Here is a 19882-nt window from a genome sequence, read left to right as displayed (position 1 = left end):
GTTCTGAAGAACAGTCATATCAGCCTTGACATTAACTGTTTTCATCTGCCAAATCTGCTGACACTTTGTGTTTTGAATCTGATAACATATAGGCGCTTTTCAAGCTAGTGATGACAATGCTCTAAATAGTGGAAAGTATTTGCTGAGTCTGTGCAAATAAATCCATGTAATTTACAACACAATAGACAGGGCTATTAATTCTTTGCCAGGAAGCAACTTCGGTTAGTTACTGAAGTTTTTTTTATTTAGCGTTGTTACTTGTGACATTTGGAAATTCAGGAAATCAAAAAGAGTAATTTAATGGTTGGATAGTAACCGCATAAAAGCTATTATCATTGCATGGAAGGAGGATGATATTGGCCTTAATGTTTAAAATTTTTTGAGGGTCCTTTGTGCTGCAACAAAAATGAAGGTTTATGTGCAGCTTTGCTCCATCTTCAATCACTAGAAGATTGTATACTTTATGCAGTTCCTCTCTTGAACTCTACTATCTCTTCCTTGCAGCTAGTGACAGTTTTGCTTTGAATATTGAGTCGCAGTTGGTGTCCTGGCAGAAATTGTAGATAGTTGTTTAAAGCCACGGGCTAAAAGAGGTTCTCAGCTATGCTCAAAATCAAAAGATGTAAATTAAGTGACAAAAATGAAATCTATGGCAGTTTTCATTTTTCAGAATGAAGAACATATATATGCAGTTAGTATTTTTAAAAAATACATTTGATCTATTCCTGCAGAGATTACATTCATGTTTAATGTCGCTTTGACTGATCTGTTCATTACTGTTTGACTTGATCTAGCATGGAATAGTCCACTTTTTTCTCATTCATTCTCATTGCTTTGTCAGTGCTTTTGATGAACTCAAGTTGGAAAATGAGAACATAAGCAAAAACACGCGCACGGTTAATGGTAGGGCTGTGAGGAGTGTTACCGAACAAAGATACCTATGAGTGCAGTTGCATAGTTCCTTTAAAGTGGAGTCACAGGTAGACAGGGTGGTGAAGAAAGCATTTTGGCATGTTTACCTTCATTGTTCAGTGCATTGAGTATAGGAGTTGGGACATATGTTGGAGCTGTGCAGGATATTGATGAGGTTGGTTTTAGAAAACTGTGTTCAGTTCTGGTCTCCCTACTATAGGAAAGAAGTTGTTAAACTTGAAAGGGTTCAGAAAAGATTTACAAAGATGTTACTGGGATTGGAGGGTTTGAGCTTTAGGCAGAGGCTGAATAGGCTAGGGCTTTTTCTCCCCTGAATGTTGGAGCCTGAGGGGTAACATTATAAAGGTTTATAAAATCATGAGGGGCATGGATGTGATGAAAAGGCAAGGTCTTCTTCCCGCAGGGTGGGGTAATTCAAAACTAGAGGGCATAGGTTTAGGGTGAGAAGGGAAAGATTTTAAAGGGTCCTAAGGGGAAAATTTTCATACAGAGGGTGGTTTGTATATCGAATGAACTGCCGGAGGATTGGTGGAGGCTGGTGCAGTTACAACGTTTAAAAGACATCTGGATAGGTATATGAATAGCAAGGGTTTAGTGGGCCAAATGCTGGCAAACGGGATAAGGTCAGGGCTTTGGTCAGTGTTCTGAGGAAGGGTCACCAGATCCAAAACGTTAACTCTGATTTTTTTCTTCACAGATGCTGCCAGACCAGCTGAGCTTTTCCAGCAATTTCTGTTTTTGACCCAGCTGTGAGTGCTTGGCCCATATCCCTCCAAACATCTCTTATTCGTGTACTTAGTCAAATGTCTTTTAAACATAGGTATCCACATCCATCGCTTCCTGTGGAAATTCATTCCACACACGAACCACTCTCTGTGTAAAACAAGAAGATTCCCCCTCACCTTTTTTGAATCTTTCTCCTCTCACCTTAAAAATATGTCCCTTAATTTTGAAACCCCTGCCATAGGGAAAAGACACCCGCCCTTCACCTTACCTGTACCCCTAAGGATTTTATAAGCCTCTATAAGGTCGCCCTTTCAACTCCTACACTCCAGTGAAGAAGTCCCAGCATACCCAGTTCAAACCTTCTATGCCTGGCAACATCCTGGTAAATCTCTCCAACTTAACATTCATCCTATAACAGGATAATCAGAAATGGATGCCATACTCCAGAAGGGACCTCACCAACATCCAGAAAATTTCTGAAGAAGGGTCTAGGCCCGAAACGTCAGCCTTCTTGCTCCTCTGATGCTGCTCAGCCTGCTGTGTTCATCCAGCTCTACACCTTGTTATCTCATATTTCATTGGTTTCTGTGATGCATTGTTTCCCTGATACTTAGGTTGACAAATCTTCATGCTGCAGCACAATAGACAAACTCCTTTTCTCAGAAGACCACAAATCAAAAACAGTTTGAAAAATCTCCAATCCTTCCTCCTGTTTGATCAGTCCTCTCCCAGACGTGCTGCCACCTGTTCCCAGATACTGACCTCATTAATGACTAAACATCTCTCCTCTGCTTAAGCACACTGCCATACTCCAGAGACCAGAGTTTTTTGATCAAGAACCAACCTGCAGTTAACTTCCAGGCCTGGCCTCAAAAACAAACACCAGATTGTTTATTCTTTTCAGAACAAGCTGCTGCTTTTAGTTCAGAGGACCACCATTCAGCTCTCAGATTCAAAACAAAAGATTCTGAATTGGCTTGACAGGGTAAATGCTGAGAAGATGTTCCCCTTTGTGTGAGAGTTTAGGACTATAAAGCATTGTCTCAGAATAAAGGGGCACCATTTTAAAACAGACAGTTGGAACTCATTGCCCCAGAGCTGCGGGGGCAGTGCTGTTGTCTATATTTAAGGCTGAGTTAGATTCTCGATCAGTAGGGGAATTGAATGTTGCAGGAAAAATGCTGGAAAGCAGAAATGAAGAATGTTAGATCAGCCACAGTCCTATTGATGGCAGAACATGCTTGAGGAGCCACATGTTCCTATGGACTGTAGAAACAGCTCTAATCAGGTGCACAGCCTGAGTGAGAGTATTCCCGGGAACTGACTGGGAAGAGCTTTAAGAGCTCATTAAAAACTGTGGAATTCCCTGTTAACTCCTATACTCAATGACTGTACAGGAATTAAAGATTATGGTGAGCGGATGGGTAGGTGGAGCTGAGTCCAACAAAAGATCAGGCATGATCTTATTGAACGGCGGAGCAGGCTCGACAAGCCAGGTGGCCTACTCCTGTTCCCATTTCTTATGGTCTTATGTTAACTTAGACTGAAACAAAATAGCACAAAATATAGTACAGAGAAACTATATGGATGTTCCGTTCATTGGATTCAAATTTATTTGATCATTAACCCAGGAGAGACTGAGATGCCTACATATGAAGATACTGTGTAAATATCAGGAAATGACAGGGATACAGTTCCCCACCTGAGCTGGCCCCGCAATGGTGCAGTCACATCAGGGACTGACCATTTCCCTGCTCCATATGCAGGAAGGATTCATTCAGACATCCATATGCTGAGACACCTGTAAGTTTACAGGAGTTGGATTCCGGTGGTATTACTGCTTTGCATCACATCCACGTTCATCTCATCTTCATATTGCACTTGTACCACAGTAAACTCTCCCACTGGGAGTAATTTAAAAAAAAAACTGCAGAGCCACAGATGGAGACATTGGGGCATTTGGGCAAAAAATTAAATTCAAATTCCACCATCTGCCATGTTGGGATTTGAACCTGGGTCCCCAGAACATTTCTTGGGCCTCTGGATTAACAGTCCAGCGATAATACCACTAGGTCATCACTTCCCCACAGAGTGAACAAGTTTGACTGAAGGGTCTGTTACTCTGCTGTATAACTATGTCTCTACAAGGTCCCTTAAACTTGCTGCACTATTCAGGAAGATATTGGCTGGTTTTTTAACCTAAATACCATCCCCTGCCCAAACCCCATTTTCTTGATAGAGTCGAGAAATCTATTGATTTCAGCCTTGTCTGTATGCAACAACTGAGCATCCACAAACCTTTGCTAAAAGATTTCAAAAATTCACAGGCCATTGAATGAAGAAATTTCTTGCCATTTTAGTTCTTAAATGACTTATCCCTCATCTATATAATCCCTACCTCTGAACTTAAAATGTTCAATTCCAGTTTAACTCCGGTGTTTTTCATACCATGTCTGAACAGCGTGATTAAAAATAACTACCATTCTTCGGGTGAGAAGGCTAAAACTGTAAAACAGCACTCCAGTTATGGTCTCACCAAAGTCCCTTGTATTTGCAGCAAACGTCCTTAGCCTTATCCCATAACTCCCTGCAATTAACAAAGTAAATCAAGTAATTTTGCATTAATAATCTCAGGTAAGGGTACAGATTTTCTCAATAACTACAGTACCTTCATGTGCATTTTAAATGAAGCAACTCTAGAAAATCATCTGCTGGAATGCTGTGTTTAAGTATGGGAATGAGTGCATTAATTTTAAAACTGTAGTCATTCACTGGTCATAGACATTTTTAGTACGACCACATACATTGCCTGTATGAGCATTTTTCCTCAGTCAAAGACGCAGGAGGCAGACAATTGGAAAATTTTTATTCAAGGGGAAACTGGTTAATGCAGGGAGAGGGCCACAGGATTTTCCCTGAACCTGTCTTCGGACGATAGATCAATGACACATCCTCTGCTTTTACAAAGAAATACAGAATTTTTATTCGTTGTGTATTACAGTAATCAAAGACAATGTATTCACTTACCTTCCTCTTAATTCAAACACCCAATCTTGTGGGCCATCTAATCAGTGATGGCCACTTCCATGAACAGCCCCAATTTCCCATGATCTTATGGCATTAGCTAGACATTGTAATCCCTAGGCCTTGAGATCTTCCTATGTATCCTGTTCATTCATATTCCAAACGTTTAATGGCTATACTCCTTTGGGCCTTTCTCAGGCTTATTTATCTGTAAGGACAACTCAAAATCTATCATCTCTTATATTTTGGTGCTGTCTTTTATCACATTCAATTACTCCTTTTATTTTCTCACTGTCTCAATTTTTGTCACCTAATTTTCACCATTAATGACAGGCTGCATTTCGAGAAGGCAGCACACCTTTATTATTCTTTAAATTTCATCCAATAAATGCTAGGCCAGCTTTAATTGCCCATCCTTAACTGCCCAGAGGATAGTCAAGAGTCAACCACATTGCTGTGGATATGGAGTCACATGTAGGCCAGACCAGGTAAGCATGGCAGTTTCCCTCCCTAATGGGTATCAATGAGCCAGATGGGTTTTTCGGACAATTGACAACAGTTTCATGGTCATCATTATACTCTTAATTCTGGATTATTTTCAAATGAATTCAAATTCACCATCTGCAATGGCAGGATTTCAACTGAGGTCCCCAGAACATTACCTGGGTCAGTGGATTTACATCGCTCCTGTATCAAGATGGGCAATATAGGGGTGACCTGTACCCTGGCTATGTAAGATGACTTGTACCTGAACACACGAAGAGGCCCATGCCTGCTTAGAAGATGGCAGATAGAAGCTAAGCAAAGCTGAGCAGCCTGCTCACACATTAAAATACAATGGTACCTTGGAACAGAACTGCTATGTCAGTAAAAAAAAATGCCGTATGTTCCCATCCAAGACAGTTTTGATAAAAGGATGCCTTAGGACAAATAAATGACCAATTCCAGCCTTATTAATGAAAGGATGATTGCCCCAGTAAATGAATAACATCAGGTGCTAGATTAGGTCCTCAAGCAGCTGCAAGGATAACAGCTAAAGTTACTTCATAGTAAACAGTTGTCTCTTTGAAGCTACCAGCAATATTAAATCGTTTCTAGCTCAAAATGCTCTAATCATAGGAGTTGGCTTCAATACATAACCAGGATATAACACAAGCCTTTAAAAAAACATTTAAGCTTAGATGTAAATATTAACTAGCCTTAGGAGACGCCTTCTCTTATGCTCTGAACAAGATAGATTGATTGCAACCCATAAATTTATAAAAATGTTGACAGTATAAGTAGTTGTATAATGTCACACTTTTAATTAACTTTAGAAGTTAACTTTACAGTAATCAGTTAAAACCAACTAATTTTTTTTTAGAGCTAATGGGAACTGCAGATGCTGGAGAATTCCAAGATAATAAAATGTGAGGCTGGATGAACACAGCAGGCCAAGCAGCATCTCAGGAGCACAAAAGCTGACGTTTCGGGCCTAGACCCTTCATCAGAGAGGGGGATGGGGAGAGGGAACTGGAATAAATAGGGAGAGAGGGGGAGGTGGACCGAAGATGGAGAGTAAAGAAGATAGGTGGAGAGAGTGTAGGTGGGGAGGTAGGGAGGGGATAGGTCAGTCCAGGGAAGACGGACAGGTCAAGGAGGTGGGATGAGGTTAGTAGGTAGCTGGGGGTGCGGCTTGGGGTGGGAGGAAGGGATGGGTGAGAGGAAGAACCGGTTAGGGAGGCAGAGACAGGTTGGACTGGTTTTGGGATGCAGTGGGTGGGGGGGAAGAGCTGGGCTGGTTGTGTGGTGCAGTGGGGGGAGGGGATGAACTGGGCTGGTTTAGGGATGCAGTAGGAGAAGGGGAGATTTTGAAACTGGTGAAGTCCACATTGATACCATATGGCTGCAGGGTTCCCAGGCGGAATATGAGTTGCTGTTCCTGCAACCTTCGGGTGGCATCATTGTGGCAGTGCAAGAGGCCCATGATGGACATGTCATCTAGAGAATGGGAGGGGGAGTGGAAATGGTTTGCGACTGGGAGGTGCAGTTGTTTATTGCGGACTGAGCGGAGGTGTTCTGCAAAGCGGTCCCCAAGCCTCCGCTTGGTTTCCCCAATGTAGAGGAAGCCGCACCGGGTACAGTGGATGCAGTATACCACATTGGCAGATGTGCAGGTGAACCTCTGCTTAATGTGGAATGTCATCTTGGGGCCTGGGATGGGGGTGAGGGAGGAGGTGTGGGGGCAAGTGTAGCATTTCCTGCGGTTGCAGGGGAAGGTGCCGGGTGTGGTGGGGTTGGAGGGCAGTGTGGAGCGAACAAGGGAGTCACGGAGAGAGTGGTCTCTCCGGAAAGCTGACAGGGGAGGGGATGGAAAAATGTCTTGGGTGGTGGGGTCGGATTGTAAATGGCGGAAGTGTCGGAGGATAATGCGTTGTATCCGGAGGTTGGTAGGGTGGTGTGTGAGAACGAGGGGGATCCTCTTGGGGCGGTTGTGGCGGGGGCGGGGTGTGAGGGATGTGTTGCGGGAAATACGGGAGATGCGGTCAAGGGCGTTCTCGATCACTGTGGGGGGAAAGTTGCGGTCCTTGAAGAACTTGGACATCTGGGATGTGCGGGAGTGGAATGTCTTATCGTGGGAGCAGATGCGGCGGAGGCGGAGGAATTGGGAATAGGGGATGGAATTTTTGCAGGAGGGTGGGTGGGAGGAGGTGTATTCCAGGTAGCTGTGGGAGTCAGTGGGCTTGAAATGGACATCAGTTACAAGCTGGTTGCCTGAGATGGAGACTGAGAGGTCCAGGAAGGTGAGGGATGTGCTGGAGATGGCCCAGGTGAACTGAAGGTTGGGGTGGAAGGTGTTGGTGAAGTGGATGAACTGTTCGAGCTCCTCTGGGGAGCAAGAGGCGGCGCTGATACAGTCATCAATGTACCGGAGGAAGAGGTGGGGTTTGGGGCCTGTGTAGGTGCGGAAGAGGGACTGTTCCACGTAACCTACAAAGAGGCAGGCATAGCTGGGGCCCATGCGGGTGCCCATGGCCATCCCCTCAGTCTGTAGGAAGTGGGAGGAGTCAAAAGAGAAGTTGTTGAGTGTGAGGACGAGTTCAGCTAGGCGGATGAGAGTGTCGGTGGAGGGGGACTGGTCGGGCCTGTGGGACAGGAAGAAGCGGAGGGCCTTGAGGCCATCTCCATGCGGAATGCAGGTGTACAGGGACTGGACGTCCATGGTGAATATGAGGTGTTGGGGGCCAGGGAATTGGAAGTCCTGGAGGAGGTGGAGGGCGTGGGTGGTGTCACGGACATAGGTGGGGAGTTCCTGGACCAAAGGGGAGAAAATGGAGTCCAGATAGGTGGAGATGAGTTCGGTGGGGCAGGAGCAGGCTGAGACGATGGGTCGACCAGGGCAGGCAGGTTTGTGGATTTTGGGAAGAAGATAGAAACGGGCCGTGCGGGGTTGGGGAACAATGAGGTTGGAGGCTGTGGGTGGGAGGTCCCCTGTGGTGATGAGGTCGTGAATGGTGTTGGAGATGATGGTTTGGTGCTCGGGTGTGGGGTCATGATCGAGGAGGCGGTAGGAGGTGGTGTCGGAGAGTTGGTGTCTGGCCTCGGCGATGTAGAGGTCAGTGCGCCATACTATGCAGTTCCCATTATCTCTGAGAAAGATTATCTGCTCAGTTATTCAGACAGAAAATAGATGTTACCATTTCAATCTTGAATTTACCTCCTAATGTGCAATATTATCCAATATTAGGTCATGTATTGAATTTACATCAGCCTAACTACTCAATTATACGTTCTCAGACGACCTGATGATATCCACATAACAACGTGGATCCCAGTTGATGCTAATGCTGTGCAAGTCAGATGCTGAAGTGAAACCTGGCTTGTCAAACTATTAGTTTTATTTTTGCTATTTGCTTTCTATGATCTGTCTCTGAACATTAACAAGAGGCTGTTCATGTACTTTTAATAAAAGAACATAAAAGTTTATTGCAAATATAGAAAAAAATTTAACCCTTTTACACTCAGCAAAACCTTCCATATACTTGAAGCTCGTGTGAAAGATCACTCTATCTCCATTTAAAGTATCTTGCTCAGTTGCAGAGCTGTACTTGGTTTCTGGAGTCTTCTCACTATTTTTAAACCACTCAGGACTTACTTTCAACTGGCCTGGCTGTTTTAAAGACTGCTAAGCCATACTGATGCTCTCACAGTTTTTCTCTGAATGATCTGTTTCTCTCTGAAATAGCCCTACAAACTATCCTTGTAAATAAACTTGTTTCTGTCGGTTTCTCTCGTGTGTCGTAGGACACTGTGTTCCTAGGCAAGAGTCTTTTTGTCTCCCTTCTACCCATGTTTCTTATGCTTTGAAATGCTCATATCAAGCTCTCCTGCAAGGCTGTAACCACTTAATAGAAAATACATGCATCAGTAAACTTCAGACAACTTGTACTATTCTTAGAATTCAAAAATGAAACTAAATCTGTTCTGCCCTCCTCCTCAATGCACACAGTATACCAACACAAATCAAACTTTAAGCTGTACATAATTTCTTCACTTTAGAATTTAAGCTTACAAATAGTAGTAATTATATATCATGAACAGTAAAGGGATAAATTGGTTTCTGAATTAGTGTTTCAGAATTTCAGCTTAATCTTGCCCCTTTTTTAAACTTTTAAGTGAAAAAGCACTCAAGTTTTGCACATTATATGTTGCATTTTGTCTTCATATTTAATATTAGAAACCAATGGATTTGTGGACGAGAAAACCTTTCTGGTATTGCTTGAAAAACTTTGTAGCTTGTTGAGCTACAGTTGGATATACTTATTTTTGATAATCTCTTTGCACAAATACAAGATATGTATTGCCATAGATTAAAAGTGGTGTATTAAAAAAAACTTAAGTGGCAAAAGAAGAGCTGATGCTGCACTGATTATAGTCTGTACAGCCTTGTGCCTGCCGTTGGTTTAAGAAGCAATTGCAAGAATTGTTAATCAGCACTGCAGTTCCGTGTTTCCTTGAAATATGCAAAGTACAAGTCATTGTGTTGTATCTGTAAGCGTTCCTCTGGCACCTCCTACAGGACTCCTAGCTGGACTGCATCTGCTGCTGCAAAAAGGATTCTTCACCAAATAACCGTCTGCTTATTTTGCAAGCTCTTTGCAATAAATACGTATGTACTGCATGTATTAAAAACTATCTGAAGCTGTAGTCTGAGAATACAGTTGAGTTCCAAGTTGAATGGAAGATACTGCAGAATTATGTTTTGTTTGGTAGTTTGATAGAGAGTTGTAGTCATGACAATCCTTTTAAAACTGATGTATCTTTTAAGCCATCGTTTTGGTTTTCCCTGCCAGAATGAATCAGATTTGTGATCAGTTTTTTTAAAAATTGTATCGTTATAACATTTCTATGCATTCTGATGGTATTCAATGCAATTGTCCTCTCGTGGTATAAATAGCTTTAGTGCTGGTATCAGGGCACCTCACTTATTTGAAATGCTTCTGCAAGTTACAGTCAAATACTGCAGTGCAGAGGCCGGAGTATTTTCAGCAGCCATAATATTGTCAGTCAGGTAGAGAAATTGATGCATCAAGATTTTACATAAAATATTTTAGAAGATGAAATTTGTTCTGTTAATAGCTTATGTTACATTTTGACTCTTTCAGAACTGAAAAAAAATCTAGTATTGACTCTGTAGATCAGAAGATTGGGATTCAAAATGCACATTATGCATGTGGAGTGTAGATGAGTGCAGGTTCTTGTATCTCCTGCTCCTTGATTTAATCGGGAGGGGAGGGAGTTGATGTATATTCTTGATTAGATTTTCACATTTTATGTAACTGTTCCTTTAACTTGCCTGAAACAAGGCCGATATGAGTATTCTACTCAGAAAAATGCAGTATCTGATTCTTTTAAAAAATCATTAAGATCAACAATCTAATATTTAATTGAAAATCTGAGTGATTCATTGTTTCTAAGCTATATCAATATACATGTGTAGCATGGTTTCCATTTTTAGAAGATTGATGAATATTTACAATAATGGAAGCTGAGGTTAACAAAAAATTTTAGCGTAAGAGCAGGAACAGATAATTGAGCCATTGAACCTATTCTGCTGAGATTGTGGCTGAACTCAATCTTATCTAAGTGCTTTGCCTCCAATATCCCCTTTATCAATTGTCTAGCAAAAGTATCAATCTCAGATTTACAATTATTAATTGAGCTGATGTCTGGTTGTTTTTGTGGAAGAGAATTACATACTTCTGTCATTCTCTGCATGAAAACTGGTGCATGCTTACATTGGTTGCTGTCTGGCATACATTAACAGATGAAATCTTCTGGAGTTATGGGGGCATAGCTTTAAATTGAGGGGTGAAAGATACAGGACAGATGTCAGAGATAGTTTCTTTACTCAGAGAGTAGTAAGGGAATGGAACGCTTTGCCCGCAACGGTAGTAGATTTGCCAACTTTGGGTACGTTTAAGTCGTCATTGGATATACATATGGACGTACATGGAATAGTGTAGATTAGGTGGGCTTGAGATCGGTATGACAGGTCGGCACAACATCGAGGGCCGGAGGGCCTGTACTGTGCTGTAATGTTCTATGTTCTATATATTACCAAAGTGGCATTCAAAGCGGTGAGACTGCGGTCATGAATCTGCAAATAACTTTATAGGACTTGCTTATCGTGTTTGTGCTTGTTGAATAGCAAACAACACCTGGATTTTTAAAGCTTGATCTTATTTTTAAATCCCTTTGTGGCCTTGTTCACTCCCTATCTTTGTACCCTCCACAACCTCCACAAGCCTTTGAGATGTCTGTGCTGTGCTAATTCTGGCCTTATGAATATCCCTCATTTTATTTATGTTATCATATGATGGTCTGGCCATGCTTTCAGCTGTCAAGGCCTCGGGACTTAGAAATTTCCTTCTTTGTCTTCTCTGCTTTTCTACCTCTTTTATAGAATCACAGAATTTTACAGTACAGAACGAGACCATTCAGCCCATCAAGTCGGTGCTGGCTCCCAAACAGTTCTTTTCTCTAGCTCTAATCCATAGCCCTCTAGTTTTATCACTATCAAAAATATACAGTATCCAGTTCTCCTCTTTCTAAAAACAAACTCCTGTGAAAACTTACTCCACCACTCTCCCAGGCAGCGCATTCCAAGTCCAAACAAGTCTGAGAAAAGAAGTTTCTCTTTTAATCCTAGCTCTCTTGCTGACGGTTTTGAAACTATGGCCCCCAGTTAGTGACATATTATGGAGACATAATATCTTTTTTTTGCCCTGACATAACTTTTCAGAATTTTGAACACCTCAATAAGGTCACCTTAATTTTCTCAGTTCCAAGAATGAGCCTAATTTTTCTAATCTAATCTTCCTTGTGTCTAAAATCCCTCATTCCTGTTATCATTCAAGTAAATCTCCTTAGGTGGAGTCCCTAGGGTTTTAACAAATTCCTGTAATGAGGTGCCCACAACTGAACATAGTATTCTAAATGTGAACTGACAGGTGAACTCAATACTCCAAATGTGTTTCCGTTTTTAATAAGCAGCACATGGGAGAGTTTTGGTTTGGAAGTTGGATTGCACCCTTTCCTCCTTCAGATTGTCAGAAGTTCTAATTAAGCATGAGACCGGAAGGGCCATGGTTACTGATAGTTGCAGATCATATTGAGTTATTTAATGGGGATGATGGGAACATGATGGATTAACTGGAGGACTGGAGAAAAGCACATTATATGGATATGTACGAGCGTTTGATGATGAGTAGACGAATGACCCAATATACGGTTTGGCATTTTTAGTCTCGAGAAGAGGATTGGTGTGAAGGTGGTAAAATAAAATGGGATCGCGGAGAAATTAAGTAGCTTTGAGCACCTGGAGTCAGTGGCATCAGACAGTGGAAGTATGAGAATGGAAATTGATCAATAGATAAGCTCTGGCTAGAATAATTGAAAGAAATGCAGATGAATGTTGTGTCCTAGAAAAATACCATCTGAATTAAAAGGAAAAATCAAGACATTTGAGACAAAACTTGGAAAATAGTGCAGACAATTGGGCAACACCAAGAAGACAGGAACAATGACTGGATACAAATAAGATGCAGAGACTATGATGAGTGTGACGTGATGAGACAAGACAAGATCATGACCCATGACCCAGTACATTGTGAGGGTAGGGTGGAGTGCGGTAGTGGTGGTCGAGAAGTCCAACCAGTCCATGCCACTATAATCCCAAACTAAACTAATCCCACCTGCCTGCATTTGGCCCATTTCCTATTCATGTAACTACTTAAATGTCTTTTAAACATTGTAACAGTACCCGCATCCGCAACTTCCCCTGGCAGTTCATTCCACGTGCGAACCGCACTCTGTGTAAAACAGAAAATTGCCGCCATGCCTTTTTAAAGTCTCTCTCCTCTCACCTTAAAAATATGTCCCGTAGTCTTGAAATCCCCATTCAAAAAAAATTCCAGAGGTGAGGGGAGATTGACAGCCCTTTACATTAAGGCTGCATTTGACCGAGTGTGACATCATGGAGTCCTAGCAAAACTGAATCAATGGGTATCAGGAGGAAAGCTCTTCGGTGGTTAGAGTCATACTTGACACATAGGAAGATGGTCGTGTTTGTTGGAGGTCAGTAATCTCAGCTCCAGGACAGCTTTGCAAGAGTTCCTTAGGGTAGTGTCCGAGGACCAACATCTTCAGCTGCTTCATCAATGACCTTCCCCCCCATCATAAGGTCAGAAGTGGGGATGTTTGCACAAACCTTATTGAGTTCTTTGAGAAGGTGACCAAACAGGTAGATGAGAGTAAACCGGTTGATGTGGTGTATATGGATTTCAGCAAGGCGTTCGATAAGGTTCCCCACAGTAGGCAATTGTACAAAATGCGGAGGAATGGGATTGTGGGAAATATAGCAGTTTGAATCAGAAATTGGCTTGCTGAAAGAAGACAGAGGGTGGTGGTTGATGGGAAATGTTCATCCTGGAGACCAGTTACTAGTGGTGTACCACAAGGGTCGGCGTTGGGTCCACTGCTGTTTGTCATTTTTATGAATGACCTGGATGAGGGCGTAGAAGGATGGGTTAGTAAATTTGCAGACGACACTAAGGTCAGTGGAGTTGTGGATAGTGACGAAAGATGTAGGTCACAGAGAGACATAGATAAGCTGCAGAGCTAGGCTGAGAGGTGGCAAATGGAGTTTAATGCGGACACGTGTGAGGTGATGCACTTCAGTAGGAGTAACCAGAATGCAAAGTACTGGGCTAATGGTAAGATTGTTGGTAGTGTAGATGAGCAGAGAGATCTCGGTGTCCATGTACACAGATCCTTGAAAGTTGCCACCCAGGTTGACAGGGCTGTTAAGTAGGCATACAGCGTTTTAGCTTTTATTAATAGAGGGATTGAGTTCTGGAACCAAGAGGTTATGCTGCAGCTGTACAGAACTCTGGTGTGGCCGCACTTGGAGTATTGTGTATAGTTTTGGTCACCGCATTATAAGAAGCATGTGGAAGCTTTGGAAAGGGTGCAGAGGAAATTTACTAGGATGTTGCCTGGTATGGAGGGAAGGTCTTATGAGGAAAGGCTGAGGGACTTGAGGCTGTTTTCGTTAGAGAGAATGTTGAGAGGTGACTTAATTGAGGCATATAAGATAATCAGAGGGTTAGATAGGGTGGATAGGGAGAGCCTTTTTCCTAGGATGGTGACGGCGAGCACGAGGGGGCATAGCTTTAAATTGAGGGGTGAAAGATATAGGATCGATGTCAGAGGTAATTTCTTTACTCAGAGTAGTAAGGGTATGGAACGCTTTGCCTGCAACGGTAGTAGATTTGCCAACTTTAAGTACATTTAAGTCGTCATTGGGCAAGCATATGGATGTACATGGAATAGTGTAGGTTAGATGGGCTTGAGATTGGTATGACAGGTCGGCACAACATCGAGGGCCGAAGGGCCTGTACTGTGCTGTAATGTTCTATGTTCTATGATTGCACAATGTTCAGTATCATTTACAACTCCTCATAAACTGAAGCAGTCTGTGTCCAAATGAAACAAGATTTGGACAATATCCCGGCCTGGGCTGATAAGGGGCAAGCAATATTTGTGCCACACATGCAAAATGATGACCATCATCAATAAGAGACAATCTAATTACTGTCCCTTGATGTTCAATGCTGTTACCATCACTGAATCCCCCATAATCAACATCCTGGGAGTCGTCATTGATCAGAAACTCAACTGGACTCATCATATAAACAGTGGCTACAAGAGCAGGTCGGAGGTTAGGAATACTGCAACGAATAATTTACCTTCTTACTCTCCGCAGTCTGTCTACCATTTACAAGGCACAAGTTAGGAGTGTGATGGAATACTTCCCACTTGCCTAGATAAGTATTGCCTCAACAACACTTGAAGAGTGACACCAGGGTTGGCACGGTGGCTCATTGGTTAGCACTGCAGCCTCACAGCACCAGGGACCTGGGTTCGATTCCAGCCTCGGCCAACTGTCTGTGCGGAGTTTGCACATTCTGCCCGTGTCTGCGTGGGTTTCCTCTCGGTGCTCCAGTTTCCTCCCACAGTCCAAAGATGTGCAGGTTAGGTGGATTGGCCATGCTAAATTGCCCGTAGTATTCAGGGGTGTGTGGGTTATGGGGGGGTGGGTCTGGGTGGGTATATCAAGGGGCAGTGTGGACTGGTTGGGCCAAAGGCCCTGTTTCCACACTGTAGGGAATCTAATCTCTGAAAACATCCAGGATAAAGCAGACTGCTTGATTGGCACGACATCTGCAAGCATCCACTCCATCTACCATCACCATCGCTCAGCAGCAGTGTATGATATCTACAAGATGCACTGTAGAAATTCACCAAAGATCCTCAAACAGCACCTTCCAAACCCATGACCACTTCCATCTTGTAGGACAAAAGCAGCATCTTCAAGTTCCCCTTCAAACCACTCACCATCCTGACTTGAGAAAATATTGCTGTTCCTTCATTGCTGCTGGTTCAAAATCCTGGAATTCCCTCCAGTAGATAGACTCAAAGATTCAAGAAGGCAGTTAGTTCATCACCACCTTTCAAGGGCAACTAGGGCCAGGCAATAAATGCTGGGAAGCCACATCCCACAAAATGAATAAATTGAATAAAAGGACATGTGACAATCACCTTATCTATATCTCCTATGATTTTATAAACCTCTATAAGGTCACCTCTCAACCTCCAGGTGAAAAATGCCCCAGCCTCTCCTTATAACCCAGACCCTCCATTCCTGGCAACATCCCAATATATCTCTTCAGAACCCTCTCCAGATTAATAATATTGTTCCTATAACAGGAGAACTAGAATTGGACACAGTACTCCAAAAGAGGGCTCACCAACATCCTGGACAACCTCAATGTAATGTCCCAGCTCCTATACTGAAAGGTCTGAGCAACAAAAGCAAGCGTGCTAAATGCCGCCTTAACTACCCTATATATGTGATGCAAACTTCGAAGAATTATGTTCCTGAATCCCTAGGTCTATTTGTTTTACAACACTACCCAAATGAGAGGTCCTATGAGGCTCATTCGGATGTCAGGAACGTCTGATCTATCTTTCGTGTCTTTGCCAAACAGCAAGGAGAGTTTCTCATTGGGCAGTGACGATAGGCCACTTCAGGTACTTATTGCTTGTTAAACACCTTGTAATTGGCCCAGTGTGCCTCCTTAATGTTCAGCTTTCTATCTTACCAAATGTGACAAACAAGGTAGATGTCCTGAAATCTCAAAATGGAAATTAGAGTGGGTACCTGGTGACTTCAGTTCATTACTGGCGCTGAAGGATCTCCATATTGCTTAGGACCAACAGCATCTCAAGGCACAATCCATGAGCTCGAGCTGCGTGCACCCCTCATCCACATACATTGACATCAAGCGTTTGCCAACCCTTCATGACCATCGTGTATCTCTGATTACACTTGCCAGGTATTCAGGAAGCACAGACTTGCAGTGCAGGATGTATTGGCAGCTTACATTGAAAGACTACTGCTAGGACATTTTTATGTGCGGACCAGGCATCCAGATTGGATCAGGCTGCATCTCAAGACTGCTTGCCATTTCCCTTAGTACTTGCACACTTAACCCTCAGCTGCATGTTCATGATATGTTGCATTGATGCAATTTCTGGACAATAAGGAACTCTGTATCCAGCATACCTGTCTATCATTCTTGTACTTCCCAATAATGTGGATGAAGTCCCTGATTGTTGAGACTATGGCACCCTCTTCTGCCTGGGATATTAGCAGGTGCCTGGTCTCTGGAACTTCTCCAAGGAACAGTGGCCTAGGCTGCTTCTTTCTTGGCCAGCTGTGGAGCTGTACCAGTGAGACTTTAAGCAGATTGTGCTCCCACATGAGACAGAAGGAGTTGTGGCTAATGATTAGAAATGGTGTGCAATGAATGAGACTGATTACGGGTTACGCAGTAGAACGACAAATAGTATTTAGTCAGTGGGACATTGTCTTGGCAAATGCACAGGAGCATGCCAATCTTCTCCTGTGAGGACCAGGGTGCTTCCTTGTAGCAGCTGAGTAGTTTTATGTTGCACATTCCTCCATCTGGCTGGGCATTTTTGGCCCTATTGTGTGGTGTCTTCTCCTGGAATGACGGAAAAAGAGAGATTAAGTGAGGTGAAAGTGTGTATGCAGGCGGTGGTGCTCCAGCAATGCAGGTTCAGTGGTTTGGGAAGTTTCGAAGTGATGGATAATTTGTGATGAACATTTGTGAAGAAGACAATGGTGAGTATGGTAGAACATAAGCCTTCATGGAAGATCTATCTAGTAGCAGAGAGAGTGAATGCAAGGAAGCTGAGTGAAGATTGTGGTACTTACCTAGGTGGAGCAGTGAAGGTCATTGACCTTTATGTGGCACTGCTGGCTATTCCTCACCATCAAGATGGCCTTGAATCAGGCTGCAGAGTCTGGTGCTGTGGACTACTCTGCTGTGATATAAATTGCCCATCGTGCCTGGGGATGTGTAGGTTAGGTGGATTAGCCACTGGAAATGCAGGATTACAGGGATAGGTTAGGGGGATGGGTCTGGGTGGGATGCTCTTCAGAGAGTTGGTGTGCACTTGTTAGGTTGAATGGACTGTTTCAACACTGTAGGGATTCTGTCTATGAAGTCTCCATCGAAGAATTGCAGTGTCATCTTCCCCATCTCAGACGCCATTGAATATGTTGTCTCTGACTAATCAAAATAGCCTCAAAAAGTCATTGCTCATCTGATTGCATAGCATCCTTTTAAAGTATGATATGGGCTCTAGGGATGGTGGTCTCTTGGCAGATATCAATGTATGGCAAGTTGATCTGGAAACAGCATGTGGTAAGATGGGGATAGAACCGGACAAGAGGGGTGCCATTGGGTAGGGATGGGTAGTTAATGATGTGTTTTGGTAAGATATGGCAGGAAATCTTGCTCAGCCTTATGGTAAGAATACATTTTTTAAAATTGCTGTAAGTCACGCACAGCCAAACATCAAAAGATTCAATTGTATACAGGTAGTTCTGCTATAAGACAATAGTTGCATTCTTGTGCGACCTTGTGCCATAGAAAGTCGCATTACAGGGAAATCACTATAGAAAATCGCTACACTGTACATTAGAAACTTTGTGCTGTCCAAACAGCGTCCACTGTTAATCAGAGATAACAAGGTGTAGAGCTGGATGAACACTGCAGGCCAGCAGCATCTTAGGAGCAGGAAAGCTGACGTTTTGGGCCTACATCTAGGCCTGAAACGTTAGCTTTCCTGCTCCTAAGATGCTGCTTGGCCTGCTGCGTTCGTCCAGTTCTACACCTTGTAACCTCGGATTCTCCAGCATCTGCAGTTCCTATTATCTCTGATGCGATTTTAACCCCATTGCAAAGCCTCTTCTAAGGATGCCTACCCTGAAGAAATTACCCTCCTCCCTCCGGACAAACCTCAGGGGATCTCTCTGCCACTGCAACTCACTCATAATCCTTTCGGCCTTGAAACTGCTCGACCATGCCCTGAAACAAACCAGGTACCACAGCCACATCACCTTTCTTAGTACCTGCCTATGGAACCGCATTTCTGATGCGTCTCGGCCCGAAACGTTAGCTTTTCTGCTTCTAAGATGCTGCTTAGCCTCCAGTGCTCGTCCAGCTCTACATCTTGTTATATCGGATTCTCCAGCATCTGCAGTTCCTATTATCTCTCCACTGTTAATCAATTGCGTTATAGCCAATTCACATTAACGAAACACGTGTTACAGCAGAAATACCTATAGGTTTGAATGTTGAGTTTCGACTAATCTTGGTCAAGAACTCCGCCTTTGTCTTTGAGTTCATAATCCATTCCCTTGAACTGCTCCACCTCCAGATCCTCCTCCTCTTGTCTCACCAGCCCCACCACTAGGCTTTAAAGTCTTAAACTGAGAAGTTCTTAACTTTGCAGTTTCAGTGTCGTTTTCTCTACTGCCTGGGTTCCATCTAATGGCTGATATTGGTTGGTGCAAGTAGTTCTGCCTACATTTAACAAGCTTCAGCCACAAGAGGGAGTCCAGTCTATTACAACTTTAGATGATCTTAGATATTTGTTTATAGCAGGGCATTTGTGAACAAATTGATTTAAGAGCTCTTGTTATGCAGTGGTCGTGACTCTCCTTCTGAACCAGGAAGTCTAGAATCAAGCCTAGATGTTAACAACATCTCTGAACTGGTTTGGGAAATTGGTTGGGAAATTTTAAAAAAACTAAGGGTACAGGGCTCTTGTTGTGCCGCATGCTGTCTCTATCTCTGAGCCAGGAGGCCTGGGTTCAAGCCCAATCTGCTGCAGAGAAATATATATAGCAGGGTCATTCTGATTTGATTTAATCCCCTCCCACCACCTCCCTCACTGTTTGGTGTTGCATTGCTCTTAATGAGCTTTGCATGTTCATTGATCAGTTGTAACACAGGTGATTTAGCAGTGGTAGTTAATAGATGAAAATACCATGGGTGATTTGGTGGCGGGGATAAAACTGGCTGTGAGACATGGTGGTAATGTCTCAGCCTCTGAGCCAGGAACCGGAATAGGATTCTTGAACCTCTCTGCCATTCATTGGGATCATGGCTGATCTGACATTCCTCACGTTAACTTTTTTGGCCTCTCCCCACAACCCTTGATTCCCGTCTATCCAGTACAGCTTTAAATATGCACAAGAACGCTTTTCCTCCACACA

At 43.2% G+C, this 19882-nt stretch overlaps 1 protein-coding gene across 15 annotated transcripts in view; it reads left to right on the top strand.

Annotated features, from left to right (window-relative positions):
- The window catches only part of kcnab2a (potassium voltage-gated channel subfamily A regulatory beta subunit 2a), a 275606-nt gene that overhangs the window by 83335 nt on the left and 172389 nt on the right, over positions 1–19882 (top strand). Inside the window, exon 1 of one of the 15 annotated variants that reach the window (XM_059655602.1) lies at positions 9734–9832. The exons of the other annotated variants lie outside the window; for them this stretch is intronic. The gene's annotated coding sequence lies outside the window, so the exon portion shown is untranslated. Of the gene's footprint in view, positions 1–9733; positions 9833–19882 lie in introns of those variants that run through there. 15 annotated transcript variants of the gene reach the window in all.

This window comes from Stegostoma tigrinum, chromosome 28 (assembly GCF_030684315.1).
Source record: "Stegostoma tigrinum isolate sSteTig4 chromosome 28, sSteTig4.hap1, whole genome shotgun sequence".
Lineage (NCBI taxonomy): Eukaryota > Metazoa > Chordata > Chondrichthyes > Orectolobiformes > Stegostomatidae > Stegostoma > Stegostoma tigrinum.
The sequence above is the reverse complement of the archived record's forward strand: the minus strand, read 5'-3'. Positions and strand labels throughout refer to the sequence as shown.